An 18,989-nucleotide genomic window follows, 5' to 3' on the forward strand; every position below is an offset into this window, starting at 1 on the left:
CCCCCCAGGCCGGATCCGGCCCCTCTGGGCTTTGGATCTGGCCTGTGGATTTGCCAACCCCATGGTGTTGAGGGCCCCGCGCTGTTCCGGGAAGCGCGGACACTGCGTCCCTGCGGCCCCGGGGACAGGGGGCGCAGAGAGCTCCGTGAGCTGCTGTTGCCTGTGGTTACCTCCCCTGAAGCTCCCATTGGCTGGGAATGGGAAACCGCGGCCAATGGGAGCTTCGGGGGAGGTACCCGTAGGCAAGAGCAGCGCAGGGAGCTCTCTGCTCCCGCTCCCCCTCCCCCTGGGGCCGCAGGGACGCGGTGCCTGCCTCTTCCTGGAGCGGAGCGCATGGGCCTGGGGCCGGGGCCGGGGCCGGCAGGGAGCCTACCCTGGCCCCAATGCGTGTCCTGCCACACCCCACACTCCCTCCTGCACCCCAACCGCCTGCTCTGAGCCCACTGATGCACCCTGCACCTCAACCCCCTGCCACACCCTGCACCCCTCCTGCACCCCACCCCCCTGCCCTGAGTCCCCTGCTGCACCCTGCACCCCAACCCCCTGCCCATAGCCCCCAGCTGCACCCCAACCCCCTGCCACACAGTGCACTCCCTCCTGCACCCCAACACCCTGCCCTGAGCCCCCGCCGCACCCCATGCCCCTCCTGCACCCCAACCCCTTGCCCTGAGCCCCCTGCTGCATCCCTCGGGCAGGGGTGGAGTGGGGGGGCAGGGCCGGGGACAGTGGGAGGCGGGTGATGTGGCCCTTGAGCCAACGTACGAGTCCTCATGTGGCCCTCCTGGTGATTTGAGTTTGAGACCCCTGGGTTAGACGTTGTGAGGTGCAGCCTCAGATACAATGGTGATGGGGCCACGTAAGTACCACAGGTAGAGTGGAAACTTCTCTATACACGGCTAGTTCTACCCTGGGTCTGACCCTTTCTTTTCACCTACACCCCCAAATCTTCCCCTTTTCTGAATGCAACCTAGGCTCAGTGCTTTGCTGTATTTTTCCCAAATCCCCTGTTCTCTCTGACACAACCCCTCCTCCCTCTCCCCCTCCATGGAGGGATTCCTCTTTTACAGGCTAAACTTCCAGACCCTTCATTTAATCACCAGCAATTTCTGATCTTAATCACCCACCTCTGCTTGTAAACAAAATACTGACTCCCTGCCCCAGGGCACCTCTCCTCTGCACAAGGGACACTAATGCCGGGCTGCAGTGAAGAGCTCCACCGGGGAGCTTGCACCTGCTGTATGAAACTCGGGGGGCTGCTCTCCCCTGCCCCCCAACTGGGTTTACTTTAAGTGTCTCTCTCCCTCTAACAATATAGCCCTAAAGCGCAGCCTATTGGGAAAGTCCCCGCCCGCTTGCATCATTCACGTTCACTTTGTCTCGAGCTGGTCTGGTTCCGAGCTGGTCTCTTGCTGCTGTTGCGGGGCCGTCGGGCCTGGATTGGATCCGGATCCGGAGCAGGACTGTGGGCTTGTGTCCTGCTGGCGGCCGGGAGCTCCGGGGAAGGGCGCGGGGGACCCATGGGGCGGACACCCCAGGACAGGGCGGGGGCACCCGCAGCTTGTCACTGATCGGACCTGGGGCCGCGCTGCGCTGTAGCGGGCAGAGACTCGATGCCCAGCGGGGACCGGCACAGACAGGCTCTGCGGGCTGGTCTCAGGTCCATGCTCCGGGTAAGTGGATCCCAAAAGCTCCTGAAATAAAATGGAGCCAACGAGATCGGCCCTGCCCAGCAAACCCGGCAGAGACACTGGGGGGCTTGGGGGTGCATGGGTGGGGGTGGGGGTAGGGGAGGGATTGTGGGAATCTACTGTGATTTCATAAGATCGCAGGAAGCAGAATTTTTTACATGTATCCTTTTTACTAACGCGACCTACCCGCCCTTCCCCCGCCGGGGTTTGGGGTTGTTTACTCCTTATTCGATAAAATCTCTCTGCATTTAGAAGCTGTTGGGCTCCATCTGGTGGAGACAGCAAAGAACAACACAAATGAATATTTAAAATATAACTTTTCCTCCTTAATTTAGTAAAAAAAAAAAAAAAAAATACCGCTGGGAGATTTTGGTTTGTTCTCATCAGTGATACTCAGCCTAGAGCTTGGTGGGGGTAAGTGGATTGACTTTTCATTATGTAGATTGGCAGAAGTTTTTTTTTAACGGACACTGATTTTAGAAAAACAAACAACCTACCCCCAAAGTTGCCCTTTGAATGGGGAAATGTTTGAGGATTCTAAATGGACAGTAGCTCATTGTGGTGCGTTGTACTGAATCCGCTGCTGCTCTAGCCCCATAGTTTGTTGTTTTGTATCTGCTGTTTCCTTCCAGGGTTTCCACTGTATGGACCAGAGGGACAGGCCAGCACAGGGAATAACGCTTGGCCCACACGGAAGCTGTGTTGCTGGGTCTCAGTTTGGGGCTTTCCATGGCCAATCATATTTCAGTCCTTCCATTTTGGGTGTCACAGTGTAAACTGAAACTGGCGCTAAGTTCAACTGTATTCCAAGAACTCAGCGAAATGCACCATGGGTAAAAGGGAAAGAGAATATACCGGAAGAAAAAGGAAAATGATTTCCAAGTGGCTAACAGGGTATCCCCCAGGCTTCTGGAGTTAGAAAAATCATAACAGAAAGCGGCTTTAGCTGAAATGTCAAAGGTCACAGTCTATGAATCGAACCCCATCACTGTGATACACGTGATTAGACCCACACTGAGCTGAGCACTCCCATGAGTCAGGGATGGAGGATCATGTCCCAAGGCTGTAAAGGCTGGATTCTAGCCAGACTAATGTCAGTAGAACTATTCCAGGTTTAAACGAGAGCAGAGTTTGACCCAGAATGTGGAGAGTGGTAGTGAGGAAATGGCGAAGTAGGGGGCTGATAACCAAATTGGAGGTTTCAGAGTAACAGCCGTGTTAGTCTGTATCCGCAAAAAGAAGAACAGGAGTACTTGTGGCACCTTAGAGACTAACAAATTTATTAGAGCATAAGCTTTCGTGGACTACAGCCCACTTCTTCGGATGCATCCGAAGAAGTGGGCTGTAGTCCACGAAAGCTTATGCTCTAATAAATTTGTTAGTCTCTAAGGTGCCACAAGTACTCCTGTTCTTCTTTTTGCAAATTGGAGGTGTCTGCCGTTCGCCTATCTTAATGTAGTCTCTCTATATAAATACACATCACACATCATTTGAAAGCTTTGTATGTCTACTTTAAGATGAGGTATGATGTGAAGCTGTCAAGTGGTGCCATTACCACAGAAACAGAGATAAACAGTGACACCATCAACACGTTAAAATGATCTCTTTGAAATTTGCATTTGTTTCTGTTAGTTGAATGACTCTATGTATTATTTCAAGAGATAAAATTGGATTTCTTTGTGACCTCAAAGCATCACAGCAATACCCTAAAGGGTAAAACAAAATATGATAATAAACTTGTATAAGTAATAACGCTGGTAACATTTCTAATCAACATAATTATCATCTTGTTCATCATTATGCTCTCCATTGAATGTGCTTGTGGGCTTGGGGAGGCTAGTCAGTGTCTCCTTGTCTGCTCCTTGTCTGCTTTTGAGCCTGCATAATGTGACTCAGAAACTTCTCTTCTTCCCTAAAGATTTTTGTCATTTTCTTGATAACACAACTACCTCATTCGGAAGCTCTACAGTGCTTCGCAGGCGAATATGAAATAAATGGCGAATGCTGTCCCATGTGCAGTGCTGGTAGGTATATATGCTTGCTTCTTTAAAATCATGACCCTTCCCTAGAGAGTCCAATTGTCCGGCCTCCTCTTGGAGAGCTTGACTACAACCCTACTTTACCCTCCGGCTCTTGCACTCGGCTTCTGTCACTCCAGTACTGACCGTTGGCTTGTTCCCATTAGGATTCATTGTATTCACCCTTTGCCCTGCATCCGGGATCCCCCAGCCCTTCCCCAGACCCTCACAGTCCCCTTGTATCGGGATCCTACTGATCTTTCCTCTGCCCAGGGACCTCTGCCCGTCCCACCCCAGCCACTGCCCTGCCCCAGGCAGCTGTCCAGCCGGCTGCTGTGAACACCAGCACTGCCCCAGCCCCTCACCTCTCAATCTACCTCTTATAGTCCTATAGGACTGGCCACAGGCAGTCACCTGACTTCCTTAGTCCCCTGGCGCTTTCTGGTCATGTGATCCCTCCAGTCACTGGCTTCACCTGAGGATTCTCCATCCCCCCAGGAGGAACTACAATACTCAGACCTGCATCTTTTAAAGGGCCACGATCCTGACTGGGCACAGTGGGGACACATGGATCTGTCAAAGGTCCTGTGTCCGTTACAGAGTCTAAGCACGACGTGCTAGGGATCCTACTGATAAGAGACGGGTGTGAGTTATGAGATTGTTTCTGTCTATGCATTTGTCATGCATAATTACCCGCTTTTACAATCTCTGTATTAATGCATTAAATATATTAGCCTGGTTTACACAGGCGCTAATTGTTTTGTTTGCTTTAGGGAGCAGGGTGTTCAAACATTGTACACGAAATGTCAGCACAACATGCATGCCTTGTGTGGACGACACATATACAGAGCATCCCAATGGCCTAAAAGAGTGCATGAGATGTAAAGTCTGCGATGCAGGTAAGGAAGCTGTCCTGTGTGTGGTGGTGGGGGTGGGGAGATGGATTTTAATTATTTTTTTTTTCTGAGTTGTCTCCCCCAGCCCACATCTACAAAAGCAGCCTAGTTGTTTGGGCACAGGACTGGAAGTCAAGAGTCCTGGGTTTTTCTCACAGTTCTCTTACTGAGTTCCTTGCAATGTTGGGCAAATCACTGAAGTGGAGATTTCTGGCACAGTGCATGGGCTTCAGTCGCACATCTTCCACTGATTAAGGGCTCTGCAATCATCCCGGGAGATTCTTCTCAGGAGGAAAGTGGATCTCTAGATTTTGCAGAAGTAGAACAAACATAATAAACAACAATTATAATCAAACATTTCAGATGGTGTCCTTTGTCCTAGAGGAGCAGCTCTGCACCCTCAGGATCTGGATTGTACGCGGGAAAGGTTATAACCATCCCTTTCAGATCCCAGATCCTGAGCAGTGGCTGAGGAACACGCACGTACCTCAGGAGGCACAAGTGACATGAGTGACAGTAAGAAACTATTGTGCTCCTCTGCTCCTCAGCATGAATTAGAACAGCCTGCAGGCTACTCTAGTTTACATCAGCTGCCTATGGCCCCAAAGGCCATCCCAGCACATGGGGATCTGCTGGGCAGCCAGGAGGACGGGTTGTGTAGCAGGTGTTAGGACCACTCCAAAATCCCACTACAGTGGACTACTCCTCCAGTGACCAGCTGGATTGGAGGTTGTGGTCCTTTATATGTGGCTACTGGGAGCCTGATTCTCCACCGCCTTTGTCATTATTCACACCCGTGCAGATGGATGCAGAGTGGGTGCAAAGCATGATCTCAACTGCAGCTGAGTAGAGAACGCTGATTTGGTAGCATTTTGGATGCACCCTTTGCACAGATGTAAATACAACACAAGGTGCAGGGCAGCAGAGAAACATGCTCCAGATGGTTCTGTTTACATGGCAACACTTGTAAAATGGAGTCATCATAACAAAGCCCTCTAGTTCCTGTGCCCTGTATCATGGATCAGCAAGGACTGGGGGTGCACATTAATTTTTGTATCTGCTCTGTTTAGTTCCTGTGTAAAGGTATTTGTGATGCATGGAACTTTCCTTTAGGAGCCAGACTGGTGACAAAAGAAAAATGCACCTATACGAAGAACACCGTGTGCGGCTGTGCCCCGGGGGATTTCTGCAGGCACATTGCAGGCCTGGACTGTGAAATGTGTAGTCGCTCCACCATCTGCCTCCCTGGCTATATGGTGAAAGAACCTGGTAAGGCAACATAACTTCTGTAATACCAAGGCAAACCCCTGCAGTCACAGAACGAATCTGGAGCAGGACAAACTGGCTGAGAGTCAATCCGGGTGAGACTGAGGTGATGCTGGGGAAGCAGCCGGAAGAGTGGCTGGGCTGTACATGGGCCCCCCTCACTGAGGGAGCGGGACTGCCATTTGTAACGCCCTTGCACAGCTCCAGGGTGGCGTCAGAGCTTGTGCTAACTGGATGCCCAGGTAACAGCTGTGGCCAACTTCTGTCCATCTGGGCCTGGCCAGACGCCTCTGACCTCTTCTCCCCAAGGCAGGAGTCTCTGCTGACCTGTGCTCTGCCCGGGGCCACCCCTTAGGTCTGTGCAGAATGCTGCAGCCTGCTGACAGAGCGGAGTTGCCTGTTGGTCGCATGTAGGAATTGGCTTTGACCTATAGAGACAGAAATGGTTTGGGTCCTGACGGCCTCTGTCCCCGGCACACACTGCTCCAGCTGGGCTCAGCAGAGGCGCTCACGATGGAGCTCCCTCAATATACATAGGGGGCAGGGGCGTGAAAGCGAGGAAGCACTGGGGTTCCTCCACTCTGAAATTGCTATTCCCTGCCCTGGGCCCTGCCCTAGAGCTGGGCCATGTTCATCTTCCAGGACATCTCCCTCCTAAACAAGCATGAAATATACAGGGGCGAGGTTAAGTGTGTCACAGGGTGTGACGAGCTCAGACTCCTCTGGGTGTCGTTGGGCACTCACATGATGCTCTTGCAGGCAGCAATTTGCATGAGTCCGTGGGTTTGTCCTCACACATGTTGGCAGCCCACCTACGCAGCAGCAGAGTGCAGTGTGAGTTCAGCTTCCGCTTGTACAAACAGAGCTCCCTCAAGCACACTTTTGGGCACAGAATTCTGTTAGTAATACAAGTGTGCTAAACACACCCCTTTCTTCAAACATTGCCGCCTTTGGGGCTCCCAAGGTGCAACAGACTTGTTCAGCAACACCTTTTCCCCATTAATTACATTGGAGTACATCACTGCTGTAGACACAAGTCCCTTTACAGAGAGAGCGGGTGTGGATCCAGGCTATGGTCCATTGTTAAGGCTTTTGATCAAGGGCACACGTGAGTTCCAGACTAACCAAAAGTACCTCACGGTTCTTCGCTCTAATAACTAATGAGCTTGACTGTCCAGCCAGGCGTGTTTCTGAAGGTGGATACTGAGGGGGATGATGTGAGCTTAACGCACTTTGAGATCCTGGGATGGGAGCTGCTGGCGAGAAGCCGAGTGTGTGGTGTTGTTCCGTTCACACGTCACCCAGGCTGTTCAGTAGCATTTCTACACTGCGACAGAAAGGGAGGTTGCAGAGAAGTGCAGGAAAAAGCAAACGGGCGCCTTACAATGACACTCTAGGAAGGGACCTCATTATGTCAGTGTCAACAGGGAATGGGGTGAGGCAGCCCGCCAGGAGCCCAGGAACCTGTGGGGCAGCCAGGCTCCTTGCACAGAGCTGCCAGCAGAGCTGAGAGACCGGGCTGTCAGCTCCCTACACTGCCCCTCTGAGGTTGGTGGGAGCCTTCCTGGTGAGGACATGCCCCACTGGCCCAAGGAGGGGAGTGTGGACATGCACCACCGGGGTAATTACTGCGGTGGCTGTAAGTCGACCTAATATACACATAGGTCTGCAAGTCCAAGTCCCAGAATCCGAGTGCCGCCCGCCCCATCCTCCTCCGCTCCCCGTTCCCTCTACCAGGGCCATATGGAATTGGAGGCTTCAGAGTAAAACTTCATATCCATGACAGTGTCCTATGATAGTTGTTATATTTCCAGTTCCAAGTTCTTTCCAAAGGTAATAAAACGATCTCCAGGCTATATTCAGGCATCGTTTCATCCAGCCCTGAAATGTGGCCATCGTGGGGTTGAAGCAGGCAGCTATTTGAGAATTCACAGCCTTGCACTAGGTTAGGTCAAAAGGTGAAGAATATTATATTCAGTTAATTACAAGTGGAATGTAGGGAAGTGGAACATAATTCCTCAAACAGGAATTTGGTTAGGAGATGTGTACACAGCCAGAACCGGAGCTTCTCCTTGCACCAGTGTATCTGTCTACTTACATGACCCATCACCATAGTGTTTGGGCACCTAGGGTAGAAGTAGTAGGTGGCAACATCACTTCCAGACACATTTTGGGGTGTAATCCTGGCCCCTCTGAAGATGATGAATTGGGACAATGCCCCAGGATTTCACCCATGTCTCCCAGCCAGGACCTGCTTAGCTTGTGAGCACTGACCACATTCCAGCATGAATTGATAGCACGGCAGGATAAGTCTTAAATATTTTCATATTCCAGCTGCCTTATCTTCATGCCTTATCAGTGTCCTTTGGGCATTTAACCCCCTCACTGCTGTGTTCTGTTGCAGCTTTTGTGCTACTACGCAACTTGGCACCATTATTTTGAGTCTTACTATTCCTTTGGGATGTTGGCCCTTGTAATAGCCCAGGTATGTGGGGCAGCAGGAGGTGCATTTTCCCCCATGTACCTGTGCTCTATGAGTACTGACGGATTTAAGTATAGGGCAGGAATAAAACGCCAGCGCAGATTTATTCTTAAAGTGCTGACTCCTGATCGAACCGAGATGGCTCTGCAACGTGGTGGTGGTGAGAGTGGGGAGATGCGGATGGAGACCTTTCTGAAATCAAAGCTCCTTTAGGCCCCACATTCAGGAAATAATCCAGTTATGTCATCCTCTTTTATAGGCACAGAATTCCTTGACAACGTATGTGAGGTTTGCCCTGAAGGAACCTTCTCAGCAACCAACATGTTACGCACCTGTCAGCCATGGACCAGGTAGGTAACTCTGACTACACATGGCCTTTTCCCTTGCACTGACTTTACACGCTGCGTTCTCTCCTTTTATTCATTGTTATTTCTTTGTACCTGAATTTTGTGGCTCTATCAGACCTGGTTAGAGATGCCCTGAAGTTCAGCAGTTGAGAAACGTAACCCTAAATCAGTAGGGCTGTGAGCTGTGTGGTGGGGAAATCCTTTCCCCAGGAATCCCTTTCCGTACCCTGGACGCTCTCCATGAGGGCTGGATTCACCTCCGGGCTGTTTGATATGGGATGGCCGGTGGACTCCAACTGCAGCCCTCTCTGCCAAATCCTCCCTGCACAGAGCCCAGTGACATGGCAGAGACACTGTGTGGAACCAGGCCCTGGGCCATACTGGGACTGGCCACCCATGAGTGTAACAGCCCCAGTTCCATGGCCAGAGCCCCATGGCCACACAGGAGCGGGTAGGGTTTGCAAATATAAAGACTTGAAAACCAGCTCCTCCTCCGATTATCTACCAAGTCCTAAAGACTTTTCTGCCTCCTTGGCATGGGCAGCTGGGGGCCAGTTCAGCCCCTGACGCAGGCTAGGTCAGTTCTGAGGCCTACCAGGAGCCATGACCCCCTAGGGACCACTAATGGGGTGCAGAACTGCCCTGGCCATGCCCCCTCCCTGGGCCAATCCATCTCTGGCCTGCCCCCCGCGCCACCGTGGCCCACCTGCACCAGGTGAGGTCCCATCCCAACCGCACAGCCCGTCTGTCCCACAAACAGTGCAAAGGGGCTGTAGAGCAATGGTGAATCTGGCCCTTCGGCTCAGTTAGGGTTTGCTCTTCAGTGGATGATTGTCACCAAGACAGTGAGAAGGCTGTGGAAACGCTGACATGTTTAATAACATGTCTTCCTCCTTCTTAGGTGTGAAGAGGAAGGGATGAGAGAACAAAAGGCCGGGACAGCCACTTCTGATGCAATTTGTGTACGAAGAGGCCTTTCTACCACAGCGATAGCATTGATAATTGTCCTTGCTCTCTCACTTTTATCTGGATTTGCTGGAACAGCGTTCTTTTTATGGAGGAGGAGGAAGAGGAAAGATGGCGGAACACGTAAGTCAGAAAAGCATGGGACCTGTGAAACCTGTCAAAGGGTCTCTAAAGGGGTCAGACTGGCAGAGTTTGTACTTGGCACATTGGTTTTTGTTTCACCCTGGAACATGCCAACCTGTAACTGGAATTGCCTCTTCAAACCGAGAATCCCTGTAAGAGTCTAAATCGGGGTGGCCAACCTGAGCCTGAGAACAAGCCAGAATTTACTAATATACATTGCCAAAGAGCCACAGTAATACGTCAGCAGCCCCCCCCCTGCTCCCAGCACCTCCCGCCCACCGGCAGCTCCGCCGATCAGCACCTCCCCCTCCCTCCCCACACCTCCTGATCAGCTGTTTCATGGCGTGCAGGAGGCTCTGTGGGGAGGAGCAAGGGAACGGCAGGCTCAGGGGAGGGGGTGGGAAGGGGTGGAGTGGGGGCAGGGCCTGTGGCAGAGCCAGGGGTTGAGCAGTGAGCACCCCCGGCACATTGGAAAGTTGGCGCCTGTAGCTCCAGCCCCGGAGTCGGTGCCTATACAAGGAGCCGCATATTCACTTCTGAAGAGCCGCATGTGGTTCCGGAGCCACGGTTGGCCACCCCTGGTCGAAATCTGCCTTCTTTAAATCTATGCCTTCAGGATCTGCTGGCCCTAAATTTGACCTACTTACGGGGTGAACTGGCTGGTCCCAGGCCAGGGTGCTGTGCTATCGCCCCAGCTGCAGTGGACATGCCTCCTCCCCAGCTCCGGAGGATCCTCTCCCTCCCCAACTCATGTCCTAAACTGGCCTTTTTCCCAGGCCAGATTCCCCCGTGGGTAGAAATACCAGCTGTTCACATTCTCCAAGCAACCTGGACCAGTTCTCCCCTTCTGGTGATCTTTCCGGCTTGTATCTGATATGTGCTTACAGAGTTCCCTTTTCATTCGCTGGGGGAGCAGTGATGTTAATGGAACGGGAGTTTGGGCTCTACTCATAACCTGCTACTGCTGCAGAAATAAGCATCTCAGTTTTGCCCCATCATTTATCCACCAAGAGAAGAACATGTTCTCAGGTCCAAGAGAGAACGTTGTTTACTGGTTCTAGCTGGGGACTGGGAATCAGGACGCCTGGATAATATTCTCAGCTCTGCCAATGACCAGAGGTGTAAATTTTGGCTAATTGCTCAATTTCCCTGTGCCATAGTGTAGCTGTTTGACATAATGCCCACATTATAGGATTGTGTGCTTTGCTGTTTGCAAAACTCTTTGAGATCCTTAGAGGTTAGGTGCTGTATAAATGCCGAGCATTGTTGGAGCCCAAAATCACATTGGATTAGCATTGTCATCTAACCACCTTCCTCTCCCAGGGGGGTGATTCCTCAAGATGCTGCTAAGTGTAGTGCAAAGCGCAGTTACAGTACAGTGGGGCCACGTTCTGTAGATGTTCACACGCATGACCCCACTGAATCGCAGAGAGCTTAGGGGCAGGACTTAGCCCGGGAACATTAATACTGAAACACGTTAATACAAAATGCACCAGCCTGTTTTCTGATGAGATTGCTTCTTTTTCTTTGCAGCTGCACAGGAGACAGGGGTGAGTTGTCTGGTCTTTTATTTACTATGCACAAGCACCTGGAGCAGGGGTTGCTGGATGGTATGAGTGTCTCTGCCATGCCTATGGCTGCTTGCCACAGGAGTCTCTGAGAACAAGTGTGTGTTTGCGTAAACTCTGAAGTCCCCGCTGGTCAAGTGAGATTAGCACCAGGGGCTCTGAAATCAGGAGACCTGGGTTCTATTCCCAACTCTGTCACTGAGTCCCTATGGGACTAGGGAACAAGTCTCTTAAACAATATGGTCTAGATCAGGGGGCGGCAACCTTTCAGAAGTGGTGTGCCGAATCTTCATTTATTCACTCTAATTTAAGGTTTTGCGTGCCAGTAATACAGTTCAACATTTTTAGAAGGTCTCTTTCTATAAGTCTATAATATATAACTAAACTATTATTGTATGTAAAGTAAATAAGGTTTTTAAAATGTTTAAGAAGCTTCATTTAAAATTAAAATGCAGAGTCCCCCGGACTGGTGGCCAGGACCCAGGCAGTGTGAGTCCCACTGAAAATCAGCTTGCGTGCCATAGGTTGCCTACCCCTGGTCCAGATCCTCAAAGGTATTTAATGTCCATTGATTTTTAAAGGTATTCAGGCCACTGATTTCAATGAAAGTTAGGAGCCTAAATATCTTGGAGGGTCTGGGTCAATGTGCCTTACTGTCTGCATCTGTAAAATGGGAAAAATACCTTAGGGGGTACTGTGATGGGTTGGATCACAGAAACCCTCTTGGGAGCTGCCACCCGATGTACCAAGACTACCCCTGCTCCTGTTTTCCCTGCCAGCTCAGGACTCCAGCACCCTGTCTTGCTGAGCCAGACACTCCCGTCTGCTCCAACACAGACCCAGGATCTGAATTACTTGCCCCAAAGCTGCAAGCTTACCTAAAAACAGCTCACAGAAGTGTGCTTGTCTTTAGCACTCAGATGCCCAACTCCCAATGGGGTCTAAACCCAAATAAATCCATTTTACCCTGCATAAAGCTTAGTTAATACTTAGTATACTATTAACTAAGCTTAGTTAGTATACCCTGCATACTCTGAGTTAATTAATAAGTAAAAAGTGATTTTATTAAATACAGACAGTAAGATTTAAGTGGTTCCAAGTAGTAACAGACAGAACGAAGTAAGTCACCAAGCAAAATAAAATAAAATGCCCAAATCTATGTCTAATCAAACTAAATACAGATAAGATCCTCACCAGTTCCAGAATGTTCCCTTTTACAGGCTAATCTCCTTTTAGCCTGGATCCAGCAATCACTCACACCCCCTGTAGTTACTGTCTTTTGTTCCAGTTTCCTTCAAGTATTCTGGGGCGGTGGAGAGGCTCCTTCTTTAGCCAGCTGAAGACAAAATGGAGGGGTCTCCCACGAGTTTAAATAGACTTTCTCTTGTGGGTGGAGATCCCCGCCTCCCCCCCCCCCTCCTATGCAAAGCTACAAGATGGAGTTCTGGAGTCACCTGGGCAAGTCACATGTCCCTGCATGACTCGGTCTTTACAGGCCGAATCCATTGTCCACATGGTATCTTGTATGTCTCCAGGAAGACTTCTTATGTGGATTGGAGCATTCCAAGATGCATTGTTCCCCAAGTGCTTCGTGATCAGGTACTTAACCTTGCGAATTCCTTCCTAAAGAAGTTGACCAAATGCCTCACAAAGCTTACTTAGAAACCAAGCAAGCATACAGACCATATTCTTAACCTCAAGTCGAAAATGATATATATGTACAAATAGGATGAATAGATTTAGTAGACCATAACCTTTACAGAGACATGTTACATGGCACAGGCAGCACAAAACATATTCCAGTTATGTCCTACATACATTTATAAGCACCCCCCCCCCCATATAAAACCTTATGGGGTACACTGTCACAGGTACCATGAGACTTGACTCAGTAGGAGTGAACCCCCTGCCCTCCACACTTACACATGCATACTCTGTGGCTGTGCAAAGCCCTGAAGCAACAGAACCAATTACCTGGGCTGTGCATAGACCATGATTTGCTCCATGATGTTTGTAAAGTGCTTTGAGATCCCTGAATGGAAGGTACCATAGGAGTGCAGAATATTATTATTCAGCATTAAACGTGCCCAGGGTCAAGATCTGCAGTAAACTGACATCTATAATCCAAACAATGTAATGAACCTTAGTAATAAATGGCTTGATTTGCTTTAAAGCGTGCTGTCACTCAGGGTGGAATTAAAAGTCAAAGAATCTTGAACATCTGAAGTTAAAATGGACTTTACATGCTTAACAATCCATCACACCTTTTATTTAGCTTTTACACTTTGGTTACCTTTCCCAGACCTGAAGGAGAACTCTGGGAAGCTTGAAAGCTTGTCTCTTCGCTCAACAGAAGTAAGATGATGTGAAATTAGCTAATTAAAGATTCTAAGATCCGTCCAGCAAATATTGGACACTATAGGAAAAAATTATGCCAGACAGTATAACTTACACCAGGAGTCGGCAACCTGCAGCACGCGTGCCAAAGGCAGCACGTGAGCCAATTTTTACCGGCACGCTGCTACCAGCCGGGGTCCCGGCCGCTGCCCCCGCTCAGCCCGCTGCCAGCCTGGGTGAACGGAACCCCAGGCCGGCAGTGGGCTGAGCGGGGCTGGCGGCTGGGCCCCTGGCTGGCAGGAGCTGGCTGACGGAACCCCAGGCCGGCAGTGGGCTGAGCGGGGCCGGCGGCTGGGCCCCTGGCTGGCAGGAGCCGGTGGATGGAACCCCAGACCAGCGGCAGGCTGAGCTCAGCCCACCACCGGTTGGGGTTCTGTCCGCTGGTGGTGTGTATTAAATTTCTCCCCGTAGGAATGTGCTACTTGCGGAGCACCAGGACTGGCAGTCATAAGTAGTACACCGTAAGTAGCACATTCCTATGGGGAGAAATTTAATACACTACACCCGGGTAGGGAAGGCTGTGCCTCCCCAAACAGCCTGCCCCCTATCCGCCCCCTCCTACTTCCTGCCCCCCTCAGAACCCCTGACCCATCCAACCCCGCATCGACCCTCCGCCCCCTGACTGCCCCCCTCAGAACCTCCCACTCATCCAACTCCCCCTGCTCCTTGTCTCCTGACTGCCCCCTGACCAGGGCCGGCTCCAGGCACCAGCTTGGCAAGCAGCTATTCGGCGGCAATTTGGCGGACGGTCCCTCACTCCCGCTCGGAGCGAAGGACCTCCTGCCGAATTGCCGCCGCAGATCGCGATCGCGGCTTTTTTTTTCTTTTTCTTTTTTTTTTTTTTTTGGGCTGCTTGGGGCTGCAAAAACCCTGGAGCCGGCCCTGCCCCTGACTGCCCCCCTCAAAACCTCCCACCCATTCAACCCCCCCTGCTCCCTGTCCCCTGACTGCCCCAACCCCTATCCACACCCCCACCCCCTGACAGGCCCCCCGGGACTCCCACGCCTAGCCAAACGCCCCTGTTCTCCATCCCCTTACCATGCTGCTCAGAGCATCAGGACTGGCAGCCATATGTAGTACATTCCTATGGGGAGCAATTTAATACACTACACCTGGCCCCGTTGATGGTCTGGAGTTCTCAAAATATGTTCTCGCACCGCTAATGAAAAATTATACTATTAGCTTAAAAACTTGAAAACTTAAAAACTTTGTTTGTATATTACAGTAATCATTAAATGTATAATGTTAATAAATGCATAGGTTTGATGAAACAAAGTAGTTGTACTTATGTGCGTGTGCTTAATTTATGTTTTCAATGATTTACCTTCTAAAAAAAATCTCGCATGTCTCGCACCTCCAGAAAGGGCATCTCGCACCCCCAGGTTAAGAACCACTGCACTAAACTGATAAGATCTGCATTTTAATTTAATTTTAAATGAAGCTTCTTAAACATTTTAAAAACCTTGTTTACTTTACATACAACAATAGTTTAATTATATGTTTTAGACTTAGAGAAAGAGACCTTCTAAAAACATTAAAATGTATTACTGGCACATGAAACCTTAAATCAGAGTGAATAAATGAAGACTCGGCACAGCACTTCTGAAAGGTTGCCAACCCCTGACTTACACTTTTGTTCTAAGTGGGGAACGACATTAATAAGTATTATAATACTTCATAATGAATAAGAAAACAAATTCTAAGAGAACTCTAGTAGGTGCTAGGAAAATGTACTGGCCATTTGATTGATAGTACCTGAATGTTCATCATCTCTGTTTTACTTTGTCATATTTTAAAGGGTGAGTTAAATGAAGAGGCTGCGGAAAATTTGATACAGACTAATAAAAAAAGGACTGATGCAGCCCTCCCTGTTCAGGAAACTACTAAAAACTCTGGCACATCCACCCTTCACAGCACCCGAACAAACACAGGCAAGAGCCGATGCACTTTTTCAAAGTGGGGGAAGAGAGAAAACCATTTGTCAGCCCTGCAAGTGAGAGAGGAGGAACACGGAGAGGAGTCTCTACTATAGACCTAGGGAAATGGCCACCAGCCCTGGATTGTCCTGAAGGCTCAGGACTACTCTAGAAAAAGCTGAATCATCAAGGACAGAAAATCGATCAGAGTTTAGTGACTGGAGGCTTCTGAAAATCCCTCTTGACTGGATTCTAGTGATCATCATCACTGTAACTTTAGGCTTTGGCTACACTTGCAGCTGTACAGCGCTGTGAGGTAAACCTGTCTTCGTACAGCTGAGTAGGGAAAAGCGCTGCAGTCTGTCCACACTGACAGCTGACAGCGCAGTGGCGTGGCCACATTTGCAACATTTGCAGCTGTGTTGGGAGCGGTGCATTATGGGCAGCTATCCCAGCATTCATGTGGCTGCAACGTGCTTTTCAAAACGGGGGGAGGTGGGGTGGATTGTGACAGGGAGTGTGGGGGGAGAGAGTGCTTTTTGGAGCATGTCAGCTCTCTATTTTGCAAGTTCCGAACTCCTGGCCCCCTGCTCATTCATTTACTCAAAGCAAACAGCAAACTGTTTGCTTTTTCTCTGTGGTACGAGCTTTGAAACCGGCACTTCCGCATTCCTGCAGCTAGTCACAACAATGGAGAGGATTGGCCACTTGACAAGGTGATTAGTACAGCTCTGCAAGGGTTTATACTCACACCCGTGAGTCGTAGCCACTCCGCTGTATCTCTTATGCTTCTCGGGGAGGTGGAGTACCTGCAGCGGTGTACCCAGAGGGATACAGCGCTGTAAGTGCCCTGCCAGTGTGGACAGGGAGTGAGTTACAGCACTGGGGGAGGCTTTACAGCACTGTAACTCGCAAGTGTAGCCAAGGCTTAGTCTCTCTGACTGTCTCCTGTTATGCTGAAGCCTTCCTCACGGACACATTGCCAGGCGTAATGGCAGCAGACTCTGGGCTCTTGGTTTCATTCAGTAAATACACTTAATTTTCCATTTATTCATTAAAATGTTTGAGAGTTCCTACTCACACACCACAAATACTTAACCTGGTATCCAGGAATCTTTACTGGACTAGTTGCTCTTCCATATTGGACCAGGTGAACACAAACAAAGTGTATAGTCAAAATGGATTTTATACATCGCTTTAGTTTTATAACAGGACAATGTCATATTGCTGTAAGTATTAGCTCTTAATATCTCATCCTGCATTAAATCTGTACCTTTATTGTCTCATGTTAATCAGATTTGCTTTGAACCTTCTCTAGGGGTAAGATAAAATCCCAGTTAAGAAGTATGATTGGAAATAAAGCTAAATTGTTTTTATAGTGAAGATTGGAGGGTGGACTGCACCATTTTGGTACCCTTGATAAAGCAGCAGTCAGAGGGCTGGACAATCTAGGTAATGATTTGTGATGAGTATGAAAGAAGAAGATAGTGAAGTCACATTCACCCCAGAGCAACTTTCCTGCCAGTGGGGATAACGGGTTGCGAAGGTTCATTCATTAATATGTTTAAGCACTGCAGTGCTTGGCTGAGAGGCATTACAAGAGAGAAAAGCAGCATGATTATTATTCTGTGGCATGGTAGAACTGGGTCTTGCGGAGGGATTTGAAGGAGAGTGCTGTGGCCTTTTCGATTAGTCTGGTTTATCGCTCCAGACCAAAGTGAGCCGGGAAAGAAAGAGCCAAGGTGCTTGTGGGAGAGGCAGATGAATGGGTGATAGAGGCTGCCATTGCGGGAGGCCTGGGGATGCTGGGGGCGATTTAGTAAGATACAGGAGAAGACAAGTAGGGAAAGGCTGCATTAAGAGGAGTCTTAAAGGTAGGGAAGAGACGCTTGTGTTCTATAGAGTGCAGAAGGGTGAGGTTACATTAACAACAATATGTTAACCCTTGAGGGCTCAGCTGAGTTCTAGTTCATCATTAGCAGTAAGGCATTCCCTGGGAAATATCCCTCCCTCTTCCACTCTCTGACTTCACCCCCTGAACCAAGCTTCACAATCATCATTGCAGTGAACAGTATGAAATTGTTTAAAACTTGTACTGTGTGTGTGTCTTTTTTGTCTGGCGAAAAAAATTTCCCTGGAACCTAACCCCCCCATTTACATTAATTCTTATGGGGAAATTGGATTCGCTTAACACAGGGGTGGGCAAACTTTTTGGCCTGAGGGCCACATCTGGGTATGGAAATTGTATGGCGGGCCATGAATGCTTATGAAATTGCGGGTTGGGGTGTGGGAGGGCATGAGGGCTCTGGCTGGGGGGTGGGCTCTGGGGTGGGGCTGGGGATGAGGGGTTGGGGGTGCAGGAAGGTGCTCCGGGCTGGGACCGAGAGGTTCGGACGGTGGGAGGGGGATCCGGGCAGGGGCATGGGAGGGAGTCAGAGTCAGTCCTGGGGTCAGCCAATGGGAGCAGCAGGGGCAGCACTTGCGGTGGGGGCAGTGTGCAGAGCCCCTGGCTGCCCCTATGTGTAGGAGCCAGAGGGGGGAGGTGCCGTTGCTTCTGGGAGCCATGCGGAGTGGAGCAAGAGCCCGACCCCGCTCCCCGGCTGGAGCGATGGAGCGGGACAAGCCTCAGACCCCACTTCCCAGTGGGAGCTTGAGGGCCAGATTAAAACGTCCAGAGGGCCGGATGTGGCCCCCGGGCCATAGTTTGCCCACCTCTGGCTTAACGTCATTTCGCTTAAGGTAGCATTTTTCAGGAACATAACTACAACGTTAGGTGAGGAGTTACTATATAGCGATAGGGGGCAGTGAGGAAGGTCTGATCTGGAACGGAGCTTCCTCAGCGTTTGCAGGTGGTTAGAGCTGAGGTTTTGGTTCCAGTTCATCTCTATTTAATTAATGTTCTTTATCTTCATCGTGGTTAATGATTGGTCACAAAGCACTGTGAGATCCTCGGATGAAAGGCGCTAGAGGAATGTAAACGATTGTTAATAATGACTGTTTATTGTGTTACTCACTGCGGCCTAGTGGTGAGAGCCTAGGCTTGGCAGTAGGACGCCAGGGTTCCAGCCTGGCCTGTGATTCACATGGACCCTTGCTGTGTGACCTGGGTAAACCACAGAGATCTGCCCTGAGTGTAGGAGGAGGGGATAATATTGTAATAGGCTTCTCCCCTGTCCATTAGTTGGGTGTGGGTGGTTTTGGTTTGAGGGAGAGGCTGGAGGAATGGGGTTCAAACAAGTGCTTGTGGGGGGTGGGGCTGCCTGACCAGTTCTAGGGGTACCATAGTAGGGGCTCTGACTGCATGAAAGTTGGTTGGATGTTT

The 18,989-nt window shown here is 50.0% G+C and overlaps 1 pseudogene; it reads left to right on the forward strand.

Moving 5' to 3' along the window:
- The first annotated feature begins 834 nt into the window (after window positions 1-834).
- Window positions 835-17,760, forward strand: LOC128826059 (tumor necrosis factor receptor superfamily member 14-like; annotated as a pseudogene).
- Window positions 17,761-18,989: the final 1,229 nt, after the last annotated feature.

The sequence above is a fragment of the Malaclemys terrapin genome, chromosome 19 (assembly GCF_027887155.1).
Source record: "Malaclemys terrapin pileata isolate rMalTer1 chromosome 19, rMalTer1.hap1, whole genome shotgun sequence".
In the NCBI taxonomy this organism is placed as follows: Eukaryota; Metazoa; Chordata; order Testudines; family Emydidae; genus Malaclemys; species Malaclemys terrapin.